This window comes from Halichoeres trimaculatus, unplaced genomic scaffold, assembly GCF_033239565.1.
Source record: "Halichoeres trimaculatus isolate MK-OKI-2021-1 unplaced genomic scaffold, fHalTri1.1 fHalTri1_scaffold_19, whole genome shotgun sequence".
In the NCBI taxonomy this organism is placed as follows: domain Eukaryota; kingdom Metazoa; phylum Chordata; class Actinopteri; order Labriformes; family Labridae; genus Halichoeres; species Halichoeres trimaculatus.
The window spans coordinates 28,546,394-28,570,601 of record NW_027437197.1 but is presented as its reverse complement, the minus strand read 5'-3'; the positions used below and the strand labels follow the sequence as shown (position 1 = coordinate 28,570,601).

The following is a 24,208-nucleotide window of genomic DNA, read 5'->3' as shown; positions in this document are numbered from 1 at the left end:
GTAAATCCAAATAAAACAGAAACAGACTGAAAACTCACAGCTGTCTCTCCATCAGGGTGACAGCGTTAGCATGCTGCTGCTACTGCAGCGCATGTTGGTAATAGTTTCAGCTCCACTACAGAGGTTCAGTATGTTCCTCACACACTGCTGAAACTAAGCTTCTTGTTTGGACAAATGGGAAATATTACTCTGGGCATCTCTAACCAATCGTTAATGACATGACTCCACATGGACCCAAGAAGTGCTCAGTGTGCAGGAGCCCCACAGACCCAGGTGCCCTGCAGACCCAGGAACCCCGCAGACCCAGGAGCCCCACTGACCCAGGAGCCCCACAGACCCAGGAGCCCCACAGACCCAGGAGCCTCACAGACCCAGGAGCCCCACAGAGCCAGGAGCCACACAGACTCAGGAGCCCAACAGACCCAGGGGCCACACAGACTCAGGAGCCCGCAGACCCAGGAGCCCCACAGACCCAGGAGCCCCACAGACCCAGGAGCCCCACAGACCCAGGAGCCCCACAGAGCCAGAAGCTCCACCGACCCAGGAGCCCCACAGACCCAGGAGCACCACAGCAGAAACCAAGCAGAACACCAGCAGTGTTGGGGAGCAGTGTTGGGGAGCAGTGTTGGGGAGTGAGGGGCAGAGGTGAGCCAGTCAGAGAAGCTGTGTTTTGTCATGGAAAGGTGTTGTCCTTGGCTGTGTTACTCTCCACAGACAGTGTTGTTATTCCACACATGCCATCCCATCAGCTCCTCTCATTTGGAGCCTCTTTTGTTGAGTCAGGAGGAATTGATTATCATTATCTGAGAGGAGAAAATCAGGCTGGCACCAACACTTCAGCGTGCACTCACTGACTGATTGTATTGACACTCTGACGCAGAGATGAAGCGACTGATTTGAAGTCAGGGTTGTTCTGTCAGTCGACAGTGCTGCTACGCGTCCAGAGTGTTTCAGATTGGATTGCAGCAGGCTGCTGCTGTTATTTAGACTCTTTTAATCTGCCAGAGGCAGGGCGTCATGGAGTGAAGGGCCACTTGCTCTGATCTGTCAATTAGTCAGAAAACTTTTTTGTAGCTGATGCCTCAGACAGTTACAGAAACTGGACTGCGTCTTTTTAGAGGCCTAAAGCCCGACACAGTCCATACAAACAGTCCTAACCATAAAAACCGTACGAACCACAGAAGGCGTACTAACCATATGTTCTGACTTTAATGATGTGTCCATTTGTACTGGGAACTCAGAATTTCCTAGTGGGAATGCCCAACTAGAACACCCCCAAGGTCAGAATTTCCAACTGGGAAGTTGGAGCATCCACAGCACCCAGAGTTCTAAGTAGAAAATTGTGACTTCAGGGGTAAACAGTGTTTAAGCTCCTATTATATTCTGTTAATTTTTTCAGTTTATTTTCTAGTGTTTATTGCAATAAATCAGCTGTATACATAGTATTATTGGATGTTTATGTACAGAAATACAGCTGCTATGGCAAGTTTTTCCAACTTGGCAACTGGAACGCTGTAACTCGGAGATAGAGTCACCCCCACTCTCCACTTGCCAGTTCTGAGCACAAATAGAAGGCAGCAATCAGTCAAACTCACTCCATTCCCACCATTCATGCTTCAAGCCTCCTCACCCCAGACACCGTGCACCAGGAAGGTCCCCGAGGGAGTCCTGGAGTTTCAGGAGTGTTTTCTGGAAAACTCTCCAAAGGAACACTTAAAAAGTTTCTCCAAAAGGACACTTTGTTTCACTGGAGAGTCAGGTTGTTTGCGTGTCCTAACACACACCCAGCCTGTGTGTTGACAGTCTGGTTGTGTGTGTTGTTGTACCTGTTGCTCATGCTAATTACAGCCCTGCCTCTTTCAGTCTACCTCAGCAGGCCTGCTCAGGATGAGCTGTTGTTCTGTGCTGTTGAAGGGGGATTTGCTGCAATTTTGTGAAAATGGCAGCTGAATATGTGCTTTGTGTGCTTGGCTCCATTAGCATGATGGTCCATTTGTACCTGTGGTGTGCTGAGGTTTACACATCAGAACTATTTTTGCTGCTAGGCAGCAACTCTCCATCCCACTGCTGTCATCCTACACTTGGTTTTGACTGGTTTTGCTAATTGTTAAAGTTCAAGAGGAAGGGACAAACTGATGATACAGGCATACTTTAAAAGTGTGGAAATGCAGGAACGTCATTAAATGACCCAGAGCTCCCACAGCTCCACACTCACAAACTGAACCAGCCTCAGCTCAGATGATTACTGAGCTTAAGTTTCATCCAGGCTCGAAACTCCTGATCAATTTCAGCTTGAACCGCTAAGAGCTCACAGGTAAAACAGGCTCTTCACCTGAAGTCATCTTGACTCCAACATCAGGTTCTCTGTGAGGCATCCTCAAACTTTCCAACTGAAGTCACTGATGGGTCATGACTGAGACATCTCATAATTCAGTGAAACCCAGTGTTTCTGCGATCAGGTCAACAGTCAGAAAAAAACAGGGTTGATGCTTTATGATTTAATTTTTGTTCTTCAGCTCAGATTATTCCATGATTCAAAGCCATGTTTCACTTTTTTTCTTCTCAGTTGTCCGAAAGGAAGAAGTGTGGACAGTTACACCTGAAATATAGCAGATACGTCTGTGGCCCGCTCTGTCACGCGTTGACTGCGTTCATCAACTCACCGGCTGCAGGTCCAGTCTGGCAAGCTACAAGCTGGGAGTTCCTGCTCTTCTCACTCCATTGATCAGTCTATCTTCATTCATGTTGGGCTGTGAAACCTCAAACCTGTTGACTCCTGGTCTGGCTCAGCTCATTCCAGCAGTTTGGCATCGTAGTCAAGCTACATACAAACTGATTTTGACACGGTGGGTTTTATTCTGAGAGTCACTGGGGGTTATTTTTATTATTATATTTTATTATAATTATTATTATGTTATTTATTTTTCATGGTCCTGCTTTGTAAAGTGAACAGCTGAGTAGGATGAGTGAAAAAAGGCTGGGAAACGAAGAACCAGTGAGCACAACACAGGGGCAGTCTGGTCTTGGGGGAAATGCTGTGAGAGACATTTTGAACTCTTTCAGACAGAGCAGATTATTTTTCCTTAACCTGAGCTGCTGTCCTCTGTGTCGCCTCCTGGTGGTAAAGAGGCCAGTCTGTCTGTCTGTTTGGCTGTCTGTATAAACTCTGAGGTAGTCTGAAATAACCTGCTGAAGGACGTTCTATGACGGGTTGAAATGACTTGCGCTTTAAATTATCATCTGTTATAAAAACAAAGAGCTTCGACCTTTGACAGGTAGACCAGACGTCCCTTCGGCTCAGATCTGTTAGAGCTGGATCTGTGTCTGTGCTGCATTGCCAGGGGCTTCAGAGTCAGCCTCAGTCCCTTTGCTGGTTTGTCAAAGAGCCTGTTGAATTCCTCACCTTCACTGTATCATCTCGTCCTTCTCCCCCTTCAATCAGGCTGTGATTGGTGTCTGTGTGGCCTGAGCTGCAGACGTGCTCGTGTTGTGCTCAGAGTGTTTTATGTGACGAGAAAGTCCTGACAGAAGCTCCAGGAACCATGAAGAGCCCAACTCCAGGCTGCTCTCTGTGTTCTCCTGGCAGGAAGTGAAACTAAGAGATGAGAGGTTGCCACGCACACACACGCGCACACACACACACTAAAACACACACACTGTTGAGATGCACGCAGACACAGTAATTGTGATGCTACAGTCAGTTTTTGGCTGAGGGTGGTAAATTTGTCGGCCTGCCCAGCCTCTTGGTGTAACATCCATTATTTAGGAGACGCATGCTGACATATGTATAACTCTATTTTCCTGTTGGAGTAGTTTGAGTGGAAAGTGGTGAATTATGGCATTTAGGAGTCCCTGTGGCTGGACTGTGCTCTGTAATCGAGCTGTCTGACTGTGTGAAGGTGTCAGGGACAGGGTGTGAGGATACATCACACTTTCTTCATGGAGTTTCTGCTCGTCCTTTCATCCCTGACACATCATCTCTTTCTAGTGAGAACAGCATTTAAGGAGGACTTTTTTCCCATAAGCTGAAAGTGAAAAACTCACAGGATTAAAAGCACAGAGAGAGTCAGGTAATGAAAAATTCACTCTGAGCTAACTCAGCTCATTGCTCTCAGCAGCATGGGAACCATCTTGAAAAATAGGATGTGGTTTGTAATGGACTCTGTCACTCAAGAGTCAAAGCATGGGGTGAACCTTTAGGAGCACCATTGAGTCCTCCTCTGGGTTTAGGTTGGGTTCAAACACTCAGACACAAAGATATCGTGAAATGTGACAGACACTGCTCAGAGACAGAGCTGCACCTGACAACACCCACACCTGGATGATGTCAGAGGACAGGAGGCTCAGGCTGGTTTCATCACGCACCCTGATGGAGATTTAAGATGCAAGGGAAGGAAAGGAGGGTAGAAACATCGGCAGGCAGGTAAGAACACATGTAAGAAGAAATGTAGGTAGGACCGTAGGTGGGAACATAGGCAGTTGTGGGTAGGAATGTTGGTAGAAATGTAGGAGGGGATGGAGTTAGAAACGTGGCGTGGAATGCAGGTAGGAATAGGTGGAATAGGTATAGGGGGAAAAAAGTAGGAAAGAAAGTAGGAATGTTTGTCGGAACTTATGTATTAGTTTGATTTTACTGGGTTACACCGGACAGATTACAGCCAAATGTAGTTTAATCAGGTGCTGGACTTTTAATGGGATCTGTCTGCATGCTTTAATCTGCATCTTACACCCATGTCACAGCAGGACTCAGGAGAAACATTCATGAAGGACAGACATTCACCCAAAGCTCATTGTTCCTGTGATGAGCCAGTCTCTAAATTAAATCTGTCTCTAACTTCATATTTTCCCTTTTTCAACCTTTGAGTTCACATTACTGCGATGGTGTCAGTTACTGCGGTCTCCCTCTGAGGTTTTAGGGGTCAGAGAGTCAGTGGAGCGTCCACTTCTGATCCAGGATGGCAGCTCACCGTGGGGATGTGACAGACTGACCTGCCTGGCAGCTATGATAGATACAGAGGGACTGCTCTGACCTCTCTGGCTGACATCCATAAGCTCACGCTTGGCCGCGGTCGTCATCTCTGGGTGGAGGAGCAGGTCTGGGAATAGTGGGGCTACTGCAGCAGATTCTGACCCATTTCTGCTGCAGTCCGGAGTTGCTTCTTTCTATGCCAGACACCATGTTTGCTCAGAGGATTTCAGAGTGACTGAATGGGCACCCAAAGGCCACAGAGAAAGCAATATGTCCTTTCTTATTCTGTGAATTCAAGGGTAAAACGACCATAACCAGGAAATGGAATAAAAATACAGCCATGGAAAAAGAGGCTAGGTATTAAGTGGATCCAGTGGAAACAGGAGCTGGGACATTTTGACTTCCTGCCCTTCTGAGGTCACTGAGCATCCTTGTTAGGCAGGCACGTTTTTGACTCTTCCATCCTACTGAGAGTCAACATCTATGTGGACTGATTTCTACTGCATGAAATCACGGCAGGTCCTGTAGAATCATCTTTATCTTTGGAGTGCTCTGTTTGACCCTGCAGCCTGCAGCTCAGAGCCAACTGGTCCATACTTTAGACTGATCAAACACTGAGAACAACCCCATTTATGTCAACAAGCTCCAAACGCTGAGGCATTTAGCAGGATAATAGCCATGCATTCTAACATTAGCATCTCACATTCTTTACCCTCTCAGGGCTGTTAGCATAGCTGTATGCAGTTAGCAGCAGAGCCTGAACCCATCAAGCCCAAACATGTAAGTCCAGACAAACGTGAAGACTCAGCCAAAGGTTCATCCTTTTTAGGTTATATATGCAGAAAAACCTACTTCAAGTCTTTATTTCATGCAGACCTACTGATTTATTCTCAGGCGTCATATTTCAGATTATTCTGTGTTCATTGCTCATCTTGCACTCTCAGATCACCCAGTCTGCATATATGTACTTCTATAAGGAATAACTCAATAAGTGAGCTTTAAAAAATGCAAGACTTTGCATTTATCAAATACTGAATTTTTATTCAATCTGTAAAAACTACTTTTTCTCCCTCCTAAATAATCTGTCTGCAGTAAATTTAATTGTAGCATAAGTGTCTTTTGAGCAGTATTGATTTTGTGTTATCTGTTTTTTGCACTTCAAGCTGAATTTGTTTCTTGATTTATGCTCCAAAAATAAAACGTTCCGACTAAATAAACTGTAGCAGAGCTTTCCCCCCCTGCAGATGGATTTTTCTCACGACTCTCTGTTCTCTTTCCTCCTCCTCCTCTCTGTCCGTGTCCCCTTGACAACCACTTTCTGCTCTATAGGACAAAGTGAAAATGACTGAAAAGTCAACAGCAGCTTTTGAAGTGTGAATTCAGGCATACTGAACACCCTCCGGTAAGCCAAAAGCTTTCTTCTGCTGTAGACCCCAGCCAGGGCAAAAAAAACAAACAAAAAACCCTAATATATTCTATACTTTAATATGAGTTTCTGTTGAAATGATGCACACAGGCTTCAGAACGTGCACAACTCCCCGTGCATGTGATCCCAGAGACCCTGAGAATAGCAGTCAGTTGAATGCAAACAGCTTCTCACACAGACACAATCTCAAAAGAAGACACTGAGCTTGCCAATAAAAGCCATTCACTTCTCGAGCCCTTATTGATTCAGAGCACGGCTAAACTTTACATATCTCTACCTGGAATTAAGGTTGAATTCAAGACTGTGCAGTGTACAGTGCAGTGCATCAGTTTATAAAACAGTGACTCGGTTAACAGTGTAGTGAGACAGTTTAAAAGTGGTGAGTCCATATTTATAGCAGTGAGACAGTTTTAAGACTGGTGAATCCATATTTAGTGCAATGAGACAGTATAAAGAGTGGTGAGTCCATATTTATTTAGACACATTGATTTATTGTTTATTTGATGTGGACTTAACAAATACATTGGACAAACCAATGCATTGTTTTAAGTGATTTAGCACAGGTGCTTATTTACAACACTTGTACACAGGAGGCTGTTGTGAAATGATAAAATTGATAAATGAAGAAAGGAAAGAAAAAGTACAATAACATATGACAGTTAAAAAGATGCAGTTTTTCAAATTACAAAACATACATAAAATGTAACGCCAAGGCAACATGATCAGTCGTCAACCAATCAAAACTAGAAAAGCAATTTCTGAAGAAATTGTGCTGTGAATGCATAATGCTGAAGCAGCTTGCGCTGAACTGCTAATAAAGAAAGCTGAACCTGAATGACTGAAGATATGTCTGAAAATGGTTGAAAAAGTCCTGAAAAGCTTGCGCTCAACTGCTAATGCAGAACGCTGAACATGAATGACTGAAGGTATGTCTGAAAATGGCTAAATGAAGTCTTAAAAAGCTTGCGCTTAACTGCTCATGCTGATACTGAACATGAATGACTGAAGATATGTCTGAAAATGGAAGAAAGAAGTCATGAAAGGCTTGCACTGAAATGCTAATACAGAATACTGAACAAAAATGTCTGAAGTTATGTCTGAAAATATTTAAATTAGGCCTTGAAAAGCTTGTGCTCAACTGCTAATGTAGAATGCTAAACATGAATGACTGAATTTATGTCCTAAAATGGTTGAAATAATTCCTGAAAAGCTGGCACTCAACTGCTAATGCAGAATGCTGAATTACCCCCCCCCCATGAACTCTTAGATGAAAGGAAATAGATGGATGAATCAGTTAAATGGATGAATGAATTTAAAGTTGAAATGGCTGCATCTATTCAAAATTTGAAGCAATGAACTAAATTTTAAAGAACATTTATGGAAATAATGACCTGACTGAGGGAAAATGCAAGTCTCATCTCTTAAACGCTGTTAAAATATAATCCTATGTCCTGTGTGTGAGTTTTTAATCATGTAAGCCTGTCAGCTGAGGCTCATCTGAAGCCAGATGTTGCCATGGTGATCAGTTTTCCAACTGCCATCAGAGAGCTGGTGGAGTCTGTTGATTCCCAACACATTTCCACTGAAATCAGGGTGTCATACTGCCTACAACTGTGACTAAACCAAAGGGCCGATCAGAAAAATGAATCCTGAGACCCTGAGGAAGCTGTCTGTGCAAGTTTCATGTCTGAAGACGCAAAAATGGGCCCATGACAATGATAGATAGATGAGGGAAATTTGACTGATCTCTGAGAAAACCCCTCAGGAATTAACATTGGCGTACATAGGTGCCGGAGCTGACTTTGCCCGACAGTTGGCCATTTTGTGAAGAAGCACTTCGAGCACTTCTTCACAAAATGGCCAACTGTCGGGCAAAGTCAGCTCCGGCACCTATGTACGCCAATGTTAATTCCTGAGGGGTTTTCTCAGAGATCAGTCAAATTTCCCTCATCTATCTATCATTGTCATGGGCCCATTGTCATGTGAAGAAGTGCTCCGTCTTTTTGCTTTAAAAACCACTCTGTCAGAAGCAGGACAACAAAGCCTACATTTTGACACATAATATGCCTATGTGGGGCAAAAATTGTGACCAAGAGAGAAGTTTACCCAGAAGTTTTCCAGGTTTTGTTTCCCCCTCTCCCCACTCTGTCGTTTAAATCTCCCACTCTAAGCTGAAACATTCCGTCCAATACACACCAATGTTCAACGGGTCAAAGAGCTGAAAATCATCATGACCTTTGAAGGGTCATTGTGAAGAAACTGTGAATGCTAAGAAACATTTGAAACCCACTGAATAGAGCCAAAAGATAGCTGAATATTTTGAAGTTTGAATGGAGTTTGTAGCTGAATGTATGACTGAATGAGAAGGGTTTGAAGCAGGCTGAAAAAATGTCCTCAAGGGAGGAAATTTTGAAAATTCTGCATTCATCTCTATGGGATTGAAATCGCGTAAATCGTTAAATATCTCTGAAAGTATTTGTGAAAAGTTTCTGAAGAGTCATAGCCCCCTTGTCCCCACTAAAACACACGTTTTGAAGTTTGAACGGTGAAAATTGGTTGAAATTTGTATGAGCCTTAGCGGCAGTGTTGTACCCGAACGTGTTCAAAGAACGTTCGTTCATGAACTAACTCATATTTTGGGTGAACGTGAATGTCCCGTTCATTTTTGCTAGATGAACGTTAAATTGTGAACGCACTCATTCTGTTGTTTCTTGAACAGCGCTTGGATTTTGTTTGTAGATTACATTCGTGCCAGATTTCAAGAACCCTCCAGACGAAAAAGCAAGCTAAAACAGTAAAAACACATGGTAAAGGACCATTAAAATGTCGCGGATAACCACCCGATCTGGCAACCGCAAGTCCTATATGTATATATATATATATATATATATATATATATATATATATATATATATATATATATGTGTGTGTGTGTGTGTGTGTGTGTGTGTTTTGGAGGTGCTACTTTTTTGGGGATACTTAGCCATTCTTATTTAATATGTATCGGTCTTTGTCAGGTGACGTCACATCCGCAAACGCCGCAGTGCATCTTAATGCACCGATTGATATTGTTATTTGTTGAAATTTTTAAAAAATATCTTTGGCATCTTTCGTCAGCTTATCTCGATATGGTTTCAGCTAGTTTGGCTTTTGTTTTTTTAGTTTTACCATTGTGTAAAATCGTAGAGCTCCTCACTGCCTCTCTGTTTACCTCTATTGTTAACCTCTATTGTTTACATCCGTTTACCCACCAAAATGGCGGCAGGGGCTTGTAGATGACATCACTGACAAAGACACTAGACTTTAGGTCTTGCAATCCACTGAGTGAACACATTACTGAAGTGCAACTTCTCTTTTTTATTTACTTTGAATATAGTGATTTAAGGTTGAAGTACAACATAGTTTCCTACCTCAGCCAGGTTCCCACCTCAGATTGTATTGTTTTAGAGTCATGTCGGCATAAAATTAGATACAAAGATGAATATAGTTTCAGCATGAACACAGTTTGGTTCTACACAGGCTCTGTTAATAATGTTGATAAATTAGCTCGTAGCTTGCGGAAACGTAAAAAAAAGAACTAAAAAAGAACTAAATAGTTCATTTTGAGGAAGCATGAACTTTAGTTCACAATTTTGAATTATGAACGATGAACTGAACTAGTTCTTTCTAAAAGGTTTGAACTGAACTTTGAACTAGTTCATATAGAAAGTGAACTTTCCCAACACTGCTTAGCAGTCCAAAAAAGCGGGCGGAAGAAGAAGAAAAAGAAAAAGAAAAATAAAGTAGAAGAACATGTGCTGTGAATGCATTACTGCATTCACAGCAATAATAATAATATTCAGTGCAGTAAGACAGTATAAAAGTGGCGAGTCTGCATTTAGTGCATTGAGACAATAAGTAGAGGTAGTCTGTATTAAGTGCAGTGAGGTGGTTTAAAAAGTAGTAGTCTGTATTTGGTGCAGTAAGACAGTTAATATTTAAATGAGTCAGCTCTGACTGCAGTGAAATAGTTTATGGTACAGTGGGTCAGTTTATAGAACAGTATTTTAATTTATGGTGCAGTGCGTCAGTTTATAGTGCAGTGTTCCAGTCATAAGTGCAGTGTTTCAGTTTAAGGTGCATTGAGTCACTTTAAGGCGCAGAAAGTCACTTTTTGGTGCAGTGTTTTAGTTTATGGTGCAGTGCATCAGTTTGTAGGGCAGTGTTTTAGTTGAGGGTGCAGTGCGTCATTTTATAGTGCAGTGTTTTAAGTTGATGGTGCAGTAGATCACTTTTTGGTGCAGTGTGTTAGTTTATGGGGCAGTGCGTGAGTTTACAGTGCAGTGTTTAAGTTTGTAGTGCAGTGAGTATTATAGCGCAGTTTTTAAGTTAATAGTGCAGTGCATCAGTTTATAGTGCAGTGTTTTTAGTTTATAGTACAGTAGGTTACTTTTGGTGTAGTGTGTTAGTTAATAGTGCAGTGCGTAAGTTTTATAGTGCAGTTTTTTTTGTTTATGGTGCAGTGCATCAGTGAATAGCGCAGTGTTTTTAGTCATTGGTGCAGTTCATCAGTTAACAGTGAAGTGATTTAGTTTATGGTACAGTGTGTCAATTTATAGTGCAGTGTTTTTAGTTTATGGTGCAGTGCATTAAATTATAATGCAGTTGTTTAGTTTATGCTGCAGTGAGTCATTTTATGTTGAAGGGAGGCAGTACTTAGTTCACGGATTCAGTTTTAAGGGCGGCGAAGTGATTTTTTTTGCTTACAAAAAAAAAATTCAGTTAATTAGTCTGAGTGACATTCAATATTTAATAATACCATGTTACTCTTGGATATTTTTCTTTGTAATAGTAGTTTGTTATTGCTTATAATAAAACGGTAAAGAGGATTAATTGAACTGATAAAAACTCAGCGACAGACACTCTGCTTAAATATTTATTAATGATTGTAATCAGAAAACCATTTCTTTTTTCATGAGAATGACAATGAAGGAGAGGTAAATTAAATTTCCTCAGAGCTTTCATCATTAGAGTCATCTTTTTGCTTGTCTCTCTGCTCCATGTTTGAGAAAAAATTCACAAGTAGCCAGTGGGAGCGGTGGTGTTAGCCACTGTCGAAATCCACCAGCATTTGGCCGGTTGGCTGGTGTTAATGTCAAGCCCTGCATACACATATACATTTGATATACAAACATCTGTATACCCCAACATACCTATGTACATACACACATACTTATAAGCAGCCTCAGTGAACAGACAGCTTTATCACCCAGGCCCTTGAGCTTTCCTGCCCTCACACAGTTGTTTTTTAAATCCCATCCTCCAACCTGTGGTTTGTGAAAATCACGTCCTTATATTTCCTTTTAAAGTTATCAACATTATTGCATCCTTGTAGCTCTACAGACGGACTGTTCCAAAGTTTCACCCCACTGATTGCTATTGAAAAGTTTCTGGTAGTGGTGTGTACAGCAGATGTTTTGAAGTCCATCTCTCTTCTTAGATTTAACCCTTCCCCGCGTCCCCTAAACAGTTGTTGAATATTGGCAGGTAATGAGTGGGATTTCGCCTTGAACATGACTATTGCAGTTTGGTATTTCACAATATCTAAAGTTTACGTAGCCTTGACTGTAGAAATAGGTTGGTGTGGTCCAGGTATCTGGCTTGATGAATAATTCTTATGGCTTGTTTTTGAAGTATGGATAATGAATGCAGTGAGCATTTGTATGTGTTGCCCCAAACCTCAGCACAGTAACTTTAATATAGTAAAACCAGAGAACAGTACAGTATCCGAAGTGATGCATGATCCAGAACGTGTTTGGCTTTGATTAGTATTGAAATGCTTTTTGATATTTTGCTCTGAACATGTTTAATGTGAGGTTTCCAGCTTAATTTGTCATCTATTGTTATTCCAAGAAATTTGTTTTCATTAACTCTCTCTTAATTTCCAACCCATCTATCTCCAAGTGAACATTTATGTTTTTACTTCTCTTACCAAATAGGGTTAGGGTTAGTATTATTATTTTGGTTTTGGTTAAGTTTCATGATAACTTGTTTTCATTGACCACATTTTTATTCTATTCATTTCTGAGGCAACGACTTTCAGTAATGTTTCCAAGTTCTCGCTGGAGAAAAAACAAAACAAAACATTCGTATCTTCTGCAAATGGTACCATTTTCAAGGCATGTGACACATTACATAGATTGTTGATATATAGTTTTAAAAACTTGGGTCCCAACACTGACCCCTTGGGGACATCACAGGATATATCTAAAGACAAGGAGCAAAAATCACCCAACTTCACAAACTGCTTTCTGTTCCTGAAGTAAATCTTCACCCATTCATGTACCATACCCCTGATCCCATATTTCTCCAGTTTATTGAATAATATATTGTAATTAATAGTGTGAAATGCCTTCTTGAGGTCAATGAATAAACCTACTGCATGCTTTTTATGATCTATTGAGTAAGTTATGTCCTCCAATGATTCTATTAGTGCTTGAGAAATTGATCTGTTTGCTCTGAAACCATACTGACAGTCGGATAGTAGTTTGTGTTTGTCTAAAAAGCTGTCCAGTCTAATGTTAAAGAGTTTTTCCAGAATTTTGGAGAATTGTGGTGGAATGGGATTGGTGTAGTTGGATAGTGCGTTCGGTCAGTGATCGGGAGGTTGCAGGTTCAAGCCCAGCTCTGAGCGATACATGGCGATGTGTCCTTGGACAAGACATGTAACCCCAAATTGCTCCCAGTCCTGCATCAGTGGTGTGAAAATGGGCATGAAAGGGCATCAATGTGTTGGAGACATTAATGGATAATTGACATAGACACTCTGGACCATCAGTGAGTGAATGTGAGCGCGAAAGGGTGTGAATGGGTAAGAGAGACCTGTGGTGTAAAGCAGCTTTGAGTAGTCCAAGACTAGGAAAGCCCTATATTACCTCGAGTACATTGCCTTACCATTATCAATGGAGACAGGTCTGTAGAATAGAATAGAATAGAATAGAAAATACTTTATTTATCCCCGAGGGGAAATTCAGGAGTCACCGCAGCATTTAAGAAAACAAAAGTAAGAAAGTGTAAAAATGTCCATAAGAAATTAGATGACGACATCCCGTCCACCACTCGTCCACCACTCTCCAGCCCCGCCAGTCTCCACCTCCCCAGGGTCCAGGACTGAGCCTCCCCAGCAGTCTGTTCAGTTTCTGTCTTCTGCATCCTGTCTGCTCACAGCAGGCGAAGCTCCTCCGATGTGTAGCGGCGTCCGATGTCAGCTCCGTCAGCCACGTCCGTGAACAGCACGATGCCGCTGGGTTAGCACAGCTAGCTCATCCATCCCCCGGGGCTAGGTCCCACGTTCCCAACAACGATGGATGGAAGGACAGGTCCACGTCGTCACCTCCCAGCTCACATCCGAGAACCAGCACGTCGTCCTCACCACCTCCTCCTCAGTTCGAGGGAAATCATCAAGCCCTACACTAGTTAGCATTGACATGCTACAGGCTGCTAACAGCTAATTTCGCATGTAAACAATGCAGCCATGGTTACATGTAGGATCTCCAGACAAACACAGGAGAAAAGTAGTAAAAAAATACCGCCGAAGCCACAAAAAGTTTGGTGTCCGTGACCGACAATGATCCATACAAAGTGATGATCCACTCCAAATACAAAGATTACGAAAAAGAGACGAAGAAATTACAAGAAACGGACAAAGACGAGAGAGCTGCTGCAACAGGCAGCTACTTGGGTAGCGCCTAGCAACCAAAAAGCCTGTAAGCCTGCCAACTGTAGGTTGTAAAGTGGTGTTCATTCCCCATTTTGTACAGCGGTATAACTTTTGCTATCTTCATTTTATTTGAAAATGTGTCAGTTTGGAATGATAAGTTGAATATGTTTGCCAATGGCTTAGAAATTCCCTCAATAACCCTCTTCACAACACTCATGTCAATATCTTCACAATCAGTAGAAGTTTTATTTTTACATTGCTTGACAACATTCATAATTTGTCAGAGTGCATAGAGTGCAGGTTTGTGTCAATAAGTTTGTCTTTCCAAACATCTGGTGGACCAGGAATTCATTTCTGGACCAACACTTAAAAAGAATTTGTTAAACCCATTAACAATGTCATTTTCATTATGTATATCATTATCTTTATCAATGTAATGGGCAGTGTAATATCTTTGTTTGGCATGATTTTTGATGATACTGTTAAGCATATTCCATATTCCTTTAACATTGCTCTTGTTAGTATCTATTGATTTCTTGTAAAATTCTTTCTTGCTTGTTGTAATGATACTCATTAACTTATTCTTGTATTTTTATACCTGTGTTCTGCTTCTTTGGTTCTGTATTTGATAAAGATTCTATAAAGTTAGTTTTTTTTTCTTGCAAGTGTTTTGTAATCCCTTTGTGATCCACGGGCAATTTGCATAATTTGTGACTTTATTATACACTTTTAGTGGGCATTTTTTAATCATATAATGATGTAAATATCCTTAAAAAATATTCATAAGCACTATCAACATTGTTTTCGTTGTAGATGCTTTCCCAGTTTTGTGTTTTGAGAGCATTCCTAAATGCAGTCACTGATTCACCTGACCTCATTCCCCTATATTCTGCTCTTTTGTCAGTATGACTTTTTTTGCAATTAAGGTCATGAACCATTAAAAACTGGTAGGTGGTCACTGATATCATTAATCAGTAACCCACTCACTGTGTCATTGTTGATATGATTCGTGAAAATATTATCTATTAAAGTAGCACAGTGAGAAGTTGAAGCCTGGTGTCTTGAGAGACAACTTGAAATCAATGTGTCGTAAACAAAGGAGTTAGTTTTTCACACAAAGCAAGAACTGCCAAGAGCCAGTCTTACTTGGTGGTCAGCTTGTTGAAAATGTAGACACTTTTAAATATCTTGGGACAGTTCTCGACTGTCGCTTGAGCTTGTCTGACAACACCGATTTTATATTTAAGAAATGCTCACAGCGTCTTCTCAGGAAATTAAGCTGTCTTGGAGTCAGTCCGAAGATTCTACAGCTTGTTTACTCAACTCACATTGAGAGCATCTTGTATTTCCACCTTTGTGCTTGGTTTGGTCACTTGAACTGCATATGTAAAGCCTGGCTCACACTACAGGATTTTAAAAATCTTATAAGATTCTGAAATCGGGCTGTATCTCACATATAAGGAGAATCTTCACAGATCATCTTCTCTTAAAGCACGCACTAACTACAAGATTTGTAAATATTGACCACCACACACTACATGATTTCAACAAGATTATTTGACCAGTGAGAGTGATGCACCACATGTGCTCAGTTGTTTGATCTGAGGTTTTTAGCGCACTGGTGGGACAAGAGGAGAGAGAAGCGGAGCTGTCTGCAGCGGTGCCTTTCATCCATTATGCGCACGCAGAGGGACAGAGGTGAAACTGTTGCTGTATCAGCCAATAGTGGCATGATCTTACACTGATCACTGATAAAACAACAGTTTGCAACTAGTTCTCATCAAGTTCTCATCAAGTTGTAAAAAATCTGATATCGGTCTGCATTCACGCTTTATTTAGAGAATTTTCAGCGCGTTACTTTCACACAAAAACACTGCTAAATAAGGCTCTAGTTCTCATCGTGTCTCTTCGTCCTGGCAGACTGCCTGCGTTTGTCTATATCTGGCACGCCGCGCGCGCTGGCTGATACACTAAGCAGCGAGCACCCCCTAGCCAGCTGTGGCTCTGCAACGGAGGTAGGTCCAATGTCCGTGGATGTTTTCTCTGTATTCCTTTCAGTTTCCATCTGTAACAGCTCCTCTTCTGTGTAGCTACTTGGTTCATGCAGGTATCCTTTTGGTTCCAAAGTGAATGGAACTTCATCGTCGCTGTCATAGTCACTCATTTTGAATTTCCTACGCTGCCTCACAATCCTTAGAGTACAAACAAAAGAATTACGATACTTGATCAAACTTACACAAGGCTAAAACCAGCGCCTGAAGCAGCTTGTTTACATTCCCTACAGCTGAAAGGAGGAGGGGGGACCGAGCGCAGTAGCGCTGCGCGGAAGGACACATGACCAGTTAGTTAGGTCCAGATAAATGTTTAAATTTCCGAAGACTTAATGCACTTCAAAAATATTTTATGTAGCGCACTCTTAAAGGTATAATTGGTAGTTTGATTTAGATACACTTTTTGTTATGCTGGTTAAAATGATCTATATGTACGGATGGCAAGAAATACATGATGTGTACAGATCACAGAGCGGACAATATCCGCTATCTACAGCAGGAGTAAAACAGGGAAAACACCAACCAATCGTCTTCCATGGACACCTTTTTTGTAAACCAATCAAATCCCGTCGCCGTTCTGCCTGCCTCCTGCGCGTACATTTCACTGGCGTGCACATGATTCAGTGCGCGTGGCCGAGCAGAGAAGGAAGGAGCAGCGCTGCAGAACGGCGGAGAAGCTACCTATACCTCGATTGCCTGTTGCTGCTCCTCCAGCTAAACAGAGCAAGAGAAGAAAGACGGAGGCTTTCTTTTCTTTTTCTGTTCCCCTGCCTCTAACTACTGCCCCTCTCGCTCGACCTCGGGCCTGTCCCCTCTGACCTGATGGGGTACTCGGCTCTGGGCTGTAGTTCGGATCAGAGTCTAATAAACTCTCACCACAGGGGCTCTGACAAGCAAAAAAAAAAAAAAATGTGATATTTGGTAAGTCCTAGAGAAAATGTACATGTACTATTTGTATTATAGCTTTACTCCTGATATCATGTCACAGGTAAAAGTGGACGATTCTAGCATGACAGGCGCAAGTACTGACAAAAGCCACGTTTGTTTTTTTTGTTTTTTTTAGCTTTACGTTTTAACGTTTTGGTGTTTCCTTACCTCTAAATGAGACATGACTCTGCATACTGCAAAACATAAAATGATGTGCTGAGTCCGTGTTTCAGTCATTCACAATCAGAGTCGCGAATCAGCGGCACCTGTGCATGTGAGCGGGGGCATTGCTTTGAGGGAGCAGGGGCTAGGAGGAGTCCTGACGAGATGCTACATTCAAATTCATGCTAGTTTTTCAGGACTGCCAACCCTGCCTTTAAACTGTGGTATTACTTTTTGATTTTAGTTCTTGTAAGCAGAGAAAATAGCCTTCGAATTTGGTACCGTCTGTCCCTGTTAGCGTCTATTTCCTCGTCACCATTGATTACAATTTGTGTCTTACTGAGGGAGGGGGGACAACTTTCTACTGTATCTAATGTCCTTAGTGGTCACATAGAGCTCATGCAACCCCACTTCAAAAAAACGGAACTATCCCTTTAATGACAAAACTTGCACGTTGTAGTGCTTGTGAATATAAAATGCTGACCTAAAATAAGCTGTTTGGAATTTCCGGGGTTTGCCGACATCAGCGAGTCCCTTTTTTGAATATTCAAGAGCAAGTCTGACCTGATTGGTCCACCGGAGTAGATATCCCCAAACCCCCTCCCTGCCCACTCCTCTCCCCGCATCTGGAGAGAAATCTCTCCAGCAACTGGGAGGAAAGTGTAGCTGTTTTTGGCTGTAAACAACCACATAGTTCCATGCACCATGCACAAGCTTCCTATCTCGGAAGAAGACAAGACTAAAGCCTGGCTCACACTACAGGATTTTAAAAATCTTATAAGATTCTGAAATCGGGCTGTATCTCACAAATGAGGAGAATCTTCACAGATCATCTTCTCTTAAATCTTAAGGACACTCTAACAACAAGATTGGAAAATATTGACCACCACACACTACACGATTTCAACAAGATTATTTGACCAGAGAGAGTGATGCACCACATGTGCTCAGTTGTTTGATCTGAGGATTTAAGCGCACTGGTGGGACAGGAGGAGAGAGAAGCGGAGCTGTCTGCAGCGGTGCCTTTCATCCATTATGCGCACGCAGAGGGACAGAGGTGAAACTGTAGTTGTATCAGCCAATAATGGCATGATCTCACACCTATCACTGATAAAACAACAGTTTGCAAATTGGAATTTTGCAAATTTTGAAAATGGCATGATTATGTGTTATTTTTAAAGGCATTATTGAACTGGCTCAAGTGGGCCAGTGGAGCGCGCAGTCAGCTGACCCGTAAGTGCTTTCCCTCAGTGTCCCCCCTTTGCTAGGCCTGATGGAAGCTGGATTGTTCTGCTAGGACTGGCAGAAGCTGGAAGGCTTTGCCAGGCCTGGGCCTTGTGAAAGCTGGATGGTTGTGCTAGGCCAGGGCAATGTGGAAGCTGGACTGTCTGCTCGGCCAGGGCATTGTGGAAGCTGGATGGCTCTGCCAGGGCCTGGGCCTGGTTGAAGCTAGATAGCTCTGACGGGCCAGGGCCTGGGCCTGGCAGAAGCTGGATGGTTCTGACAGGCTTTGTGAAAGCTGGATGGCTCTGCTGGGCCTGGGCCTTGTGATAGCTAGATAGCTCAGGTGGGCCTGGGTCTGGAGCTAGTTGAAGCTGGATGGCTCTGCCGGACCTGGGCCTAGTGGAAGCTGGATGGTTCTGCTAGGACTGGCAGAAGCTGGATGGCTCTGCTAGATCTGGTGGTAGCTGGATGGTACTGCTGGGCCTTTTAAAGCTGTGATGATTAGAGCTGTCTGGCAGCTGCTGGGGCAATTCTCAGTTTATGGAATACACTACTTTGGCCCACAAAAAACAGTGTCTTCAATGAGTTTCACCACAATTATCCACACATCATGCAGATTGGATGAGAAAATAGATGGGAATGAGACGGTATCCAGTAGATTCGGCTGCTGCTTGGTGCTGCTCAGTGCTGCTGCTCCTTACTGCTGCTCAGTGCTGCTGCTTGGTGCTGCTGCTCAGTGCTGCTGCACCATGTTGCCCCTTGGTGTTGCTGCTGGGTTCTGCTGCTCGGTGCTGCTGCTTGGTGCTGCTGTTGATGCTGCTGTTGGTGCTGCTGCTAAGTGTTGCTGCTTGGTGCTGCTTGTGCTGCTGTTTGGTGCTGCAGCTGGGTGCTGCTGCTAAGAGCTGCTGCTCCGTGCTGCTGCTTAGTGTTGCTGCTGGGTGCTGCTGCTCAGTGCTGCTGCTCAGTGTTGCTGCTGGGTGCTGCTGCTCAGTGCTGCTTGGTGCTGCTGCTCAGTGTTGCTGCTTGGTGTTGCTGCTGGGTGCTGCTGCTGGGTGCTGCTCAGTGTTGCTGCTTGGTGCTGCTGTACAGTGAGTCAGGTTTTGGTGCAGTGTGACAGATTATTGGATGTTGAGTCAGTTCTTGCAGCGGTGAGACGGATTCTTGTACAGTGAGTCAGTTTTTGGTACAGTGACAGATTATTGTACATGTGGCAAGGTGGAGGTTTAGACACTCTCCCACAAGAGGCAGTGTGGCCATGTTTACCAGATCATCTATAAACAGATCTGGTCCACCTCCTTTTCTTCCTCTTTCTCTTCCTTCTTTGTTGCGCTGTCGGCATCCTTTTTCAAAGTGCGGAGCGGTGGCTGGTTTTCTACAAAGGTATGCCTACCTGTTTATTTCGGTCTTAATTCATTCATTATATGGGCGTCTGGTTTACCCAAGTTTTGCACTGTTGCAGCAGTGTGGTGTGACCGGGAGCTGGGCTGCATCAGAGTCTGTGGGGACGGGGTGTGCTTTCTCCAGCCATAGCTGTCGGGTCTGGCCTGCACGTGCTCCTCCTGCTGTTGATGTTGGTTCTCCTGCTCTGTTAGCCATCACCTGCTGTAGCTGTGCTGCTGTTTTGGCTCTCCTCTGCTGCTCTGCTGCCTTACGCTGGCCCTTCTCTGCTCGTCCGCTTCTCGCTGGCACTCGGCTCTGCTGCTTTGCTTCGGGCTGGGTCTCGTGGTCTGCTGCTGAGGTTTGGGCGCCGGAATTTCGTCCCCATTGTACATGTTTCCCCAGCGTGTGTGTGCGAGTAGTCGCACTTCAAGGGGGACTCTCATACAGAAGCTATCCCCACTGGAGACCACATGCACACTGGTTTTAATGAACTAATGCAGACGCCTTAACTCATTTATTCCCTTTTTCTCCTTTTTCTTCCTGTCCAGCATTAAGTTTGTTTATGTAATCTTTTACTAATTAATTATTTTTGGGTATTATACTTCTAGTTAACTTAATTGATTGATTGAATTAATTTAGTTTTCCTTACGTTAATAGTTCTTCTTCAGTGATTATTTCTTTTTGGGGTTTGGGGCGAGTATTGATTTGTCTGAGTTCTATTATTTGTGATAAATTGTTACTTAATTTATTTTTTGGGGGGGATTTGGTTAATGAGGTGTGGGAACTGCCCTTTTTGCATGGTTTTAATTGTGTTTTTCTTTGTTTGACATGTACTGGGCCTCGGAGCGGCAGCGGTTCCCTTGTGGTGGTCCCTTTTATTCACTTTTTATTTGCAGTTTCACGGGTGTTGTGTAGTTTGGATCCTTCCCTCCTTAGTTACCGCTGTGGTGGAAAGCCCAGCCCTGTCCTGGTTTTAGTTCACAGTGGCAGGTCCCATACCTCCTTTCTCATTATCTAGTCTGCTTTTTTTTAAACAAGTATTTTTGGGAAGGTCTGCAAGAACAAGCGTGGCCTGATGATACATCAGGGCCGCATGAAATGCTTGGTGCAGGAGGGCGCAACACAGCGCACAGGAGCAGCTCCTGGTGAGACGACGAGGGGCCCAGCTGGGGGACAACCCACAGAGCCCAGAACCTCCATGTGCCAAACCCTCCTGCTGCCAGCAAGACATGCCAGCAGCCCTGCATCAAATGGCCTCCCGCCAGCCAGTGCAGAGTGTGGCACCAGTTCGATGAAGATGCAGCCAGAATCAATAAATCAACAGGGAGCATCGACAGACGGCTCCAGACTGTAACCACAATCATTGTCACCTTCGAAGCAGAAAGGTGTGGAGACAAGCCCAACTGACCCAATTACACCATGAACCGAAGGGCTGGGAAAATCTATCAACTGCGGCAAGACCTACGGACTCTTACTGAAACACACAAGGTAGCAACCGAGGAGGAGAGACCACCACTAGCTGAGCTCCGCAACATCATCAGGAAGAAGCTGATGACACTGCGTGGAGCTGAATGGCACAGGAGACGGAGGAGAGAGAGAGCCAGGAAGCGAACTGCCTTCAAAGCTAATCCGTTCAGATTCACCATGCAGCTATTGGGGCAGAAACGCAGTGGTCGTCTAGTTTGCTAAAAGGAAGAAGTAGACCACTTCCTGCTCAGCAACCTGAGCGATCCTGACAAAGAGCTAGAGCTAGAACCCCTCAGAGCATTGTTGGACACACCACCTCCCATTTCCAACTTCAACACCTGTGAGCCCACCTGGAAAGAAGTCCAGGAAGTAGTTGCTTCTCCCAGAGCCAATTCAGCCCCAGGACCAAGTGGAGTACCCTACAAGGTATACAAACACTGCCTTGAGCTCCTCAGAGCAAAGGAACTGTCGCAGAGCAGTGGAGACAAGCAGAGGGGGTCTGGATACCAAAAGAAGAAAATTCCATCAGGCTGAGGCAGTTCAGATCAATCTTGCTTCTCAGCATCGAAGGAAAAATCTTCTTTAGCATCTTATCTAGGAGACTGACTGACTTCCTCCTCAAGAATGGCTGCATTGACACCTCAGTCCAGAAAGGCGGCATTCCTGGAGTGCCAGGATGCCTGGAACATGTGCGCGTGGTAACCCAGCTGATCAGGGAGGGGCGAGAGGGAAAAGGAGACTTAGTAGTGCTTTGGCTGGACCTTGCCAACGCACACGGCTCCATACCCCATAAGCTGGTTGAGACTGCACTGGACAGACACCATGTCCCCAGGAAGATCAAGGACCTCATCCTGGACTATTACAGGAACTTCAGGCTTAGAGTCACTTCTGGGAGCACAACATCAGATTGGCATCGGCTGGAAAAGGGGACTATAACAGGTTGCACCATCTCAGTTAGCCTCTTTGCCCTTGCCATAAACATGGTGGTCAAGGCAGCCGAAGGAGAATGCAGAGGTCCTCTGTCAAAGTCTGGCACGCGGCAACCTCCAATAAGAGCCTTCATGGATGACCTTACTGTCACCACTACATCGGTGCCAGGGGGGAGATGGATCCTCCAGGGCCTAGAAAAACTCATTTCTTGGGCAAGAATGAGTTTCAAACCAACAAAATCCAGGGCCATGGTACTGAAGAAGGGAAAAGCCATAGACAAGTTTCGCTTCTATGTGGATGGAACAGCAATCCTGTTAATAACTGAGAAGCCAGTCAAGAGTCTGGGCAAAGTCTATGACTGCAGCCTCAGGGACACTGCAGCCATCCACACAGCCATCAGGGAGCTTAAGACATGGCTACCAACGGTAGACAAGTCTGGATTACCCAGGAGATTTAAGGCATGGATTTATCAGCATAGCGTCCTTCCCAGGGTACTCTGGCCTCTGTTGATGTACGAGGTGGCACTGTCGACAGTAGGAGCCCTGGAGAGGAAAATCAGCAGTTAACTCCACAGGTTGCTGGGCCTGCCTCGCAGCCTCTGCAGTTTGGCATTGTATGGGAAAATAAACAAGCTCCAGGTCCCTTTCAGTAGCCTCAACGAGGAGTTCAGAGTCGCTTGGACAAGGGAGGCTATGCTCTATCAGGACTCCAGGGATGCAAAAGTTGCATCAGTGGGCATCATGGTGCGAACAGGCAGGAAGTGGAGAGCTCAGGAAGGCCTGGAAGTAGCAGAATCCTGGCTGAGGCACAAAGCATTGATGGGCACAGTGGCAACTGGGCGTGCAGGGTTGGGCGCCTGCCATCAGCCTCACTATGGGAAGGCTCAAGGTAAGGACAAACGTCAACTAGTCCTGAAGGAGGTGCTGGCAGGAGTCGAGGAACAACGAACCAGCAGGATGGTGGGCATGCAACAGCAAGGAGCTTGGATGAGGTGGGAGGGAGCGCTGGACAGAAGAGTGTCCTGGGCAGAGATCTGGCAGGCAGAACCCCAACGCATTAAGTTAATGGTCCTGGCTGTGTACGACATCCTAACCAGCCCTGCAAATCTCCACCTCTGGTGCAAGAGAGACTCACCAGCATGCTGGCTTTGTGCTGGGACAGGTTCACTTGAGCACATCCTCAGCAGTTGCCTGAAAGCACTGGCGGAGGGCCGCTATCGCTGGCGGCACGACAAGGTGTTGAAGGCAGCTGCTGAAGCCATCTCCAGCTCAGAAACCCACTTAAACTCCAACCAACACCACGACAACAGGAGCATCACCTTTATCAAGGCGGGACTGCAGCCCAAACCACAGCCCACAGCAGCAACCAGCTTCCTCCAGACAGCATCAGATTGGGACCTGAGGGTAGACTTGGGCAAGCAGCTGAAGTTCCAGGCCCACATAATGACAACATCCTTGAGGCCAGACATCGTGCTTTCCTCTGTCTCTTCAAGGCAAGTCTTACTGATAGAGCTGACAGTGCCTTAGGAAGACCGCATCGAGGAGGCAAATGAAAGAAAGCGTTCCAAATACCAGGAGCTGGTGGAGCAGTACCAGACAGGGGGCTGGAGAGCACGCTGCGAGCCCATTGAAGTGGGGTGCAGAGGCTTCGCTGGTCGATCTCTGTGCAAAGTGTACTCTCTGCTGGGCATCACAGGGGCTGCAAAAAGGAGAGCCATAAAGAAAACCATGGAGGCAGCAGAGAGAGCCTCCATATGGCTTTGGATCAGGAGGAGAGATCAGTGGACCAGTGCTGATGGGACACAAGCCAGAGTCTGATCAGCCCTGGCTGGGTCACCTGAGGGAGGACGTCTGATGTTGAAAGACCCGAAACGTCTGATGATCTCAGGCACATCACTGATGATGTGTCCCAGCGCATCTGAGGATGTATCTTTCACCAACTTGCTAATTGAAATCACTGTTTCTGTCCGTTGA

The 24,208-nt window shown here is 44.4% G+C and overlaps 1 pseudogene; it reads left to right on the top strand.

Moving 5' to 3' along the window:
* Positions 1-218: 218 nt before the first annotated feature.
* LOC141808041 (uncharacterized) lies at positions 219-24,052 on the top strand (annotated as a pseudogene).
* The last annotated feature ends 156 nt before the right edge of the window (positions 24,053-24,208 follow it).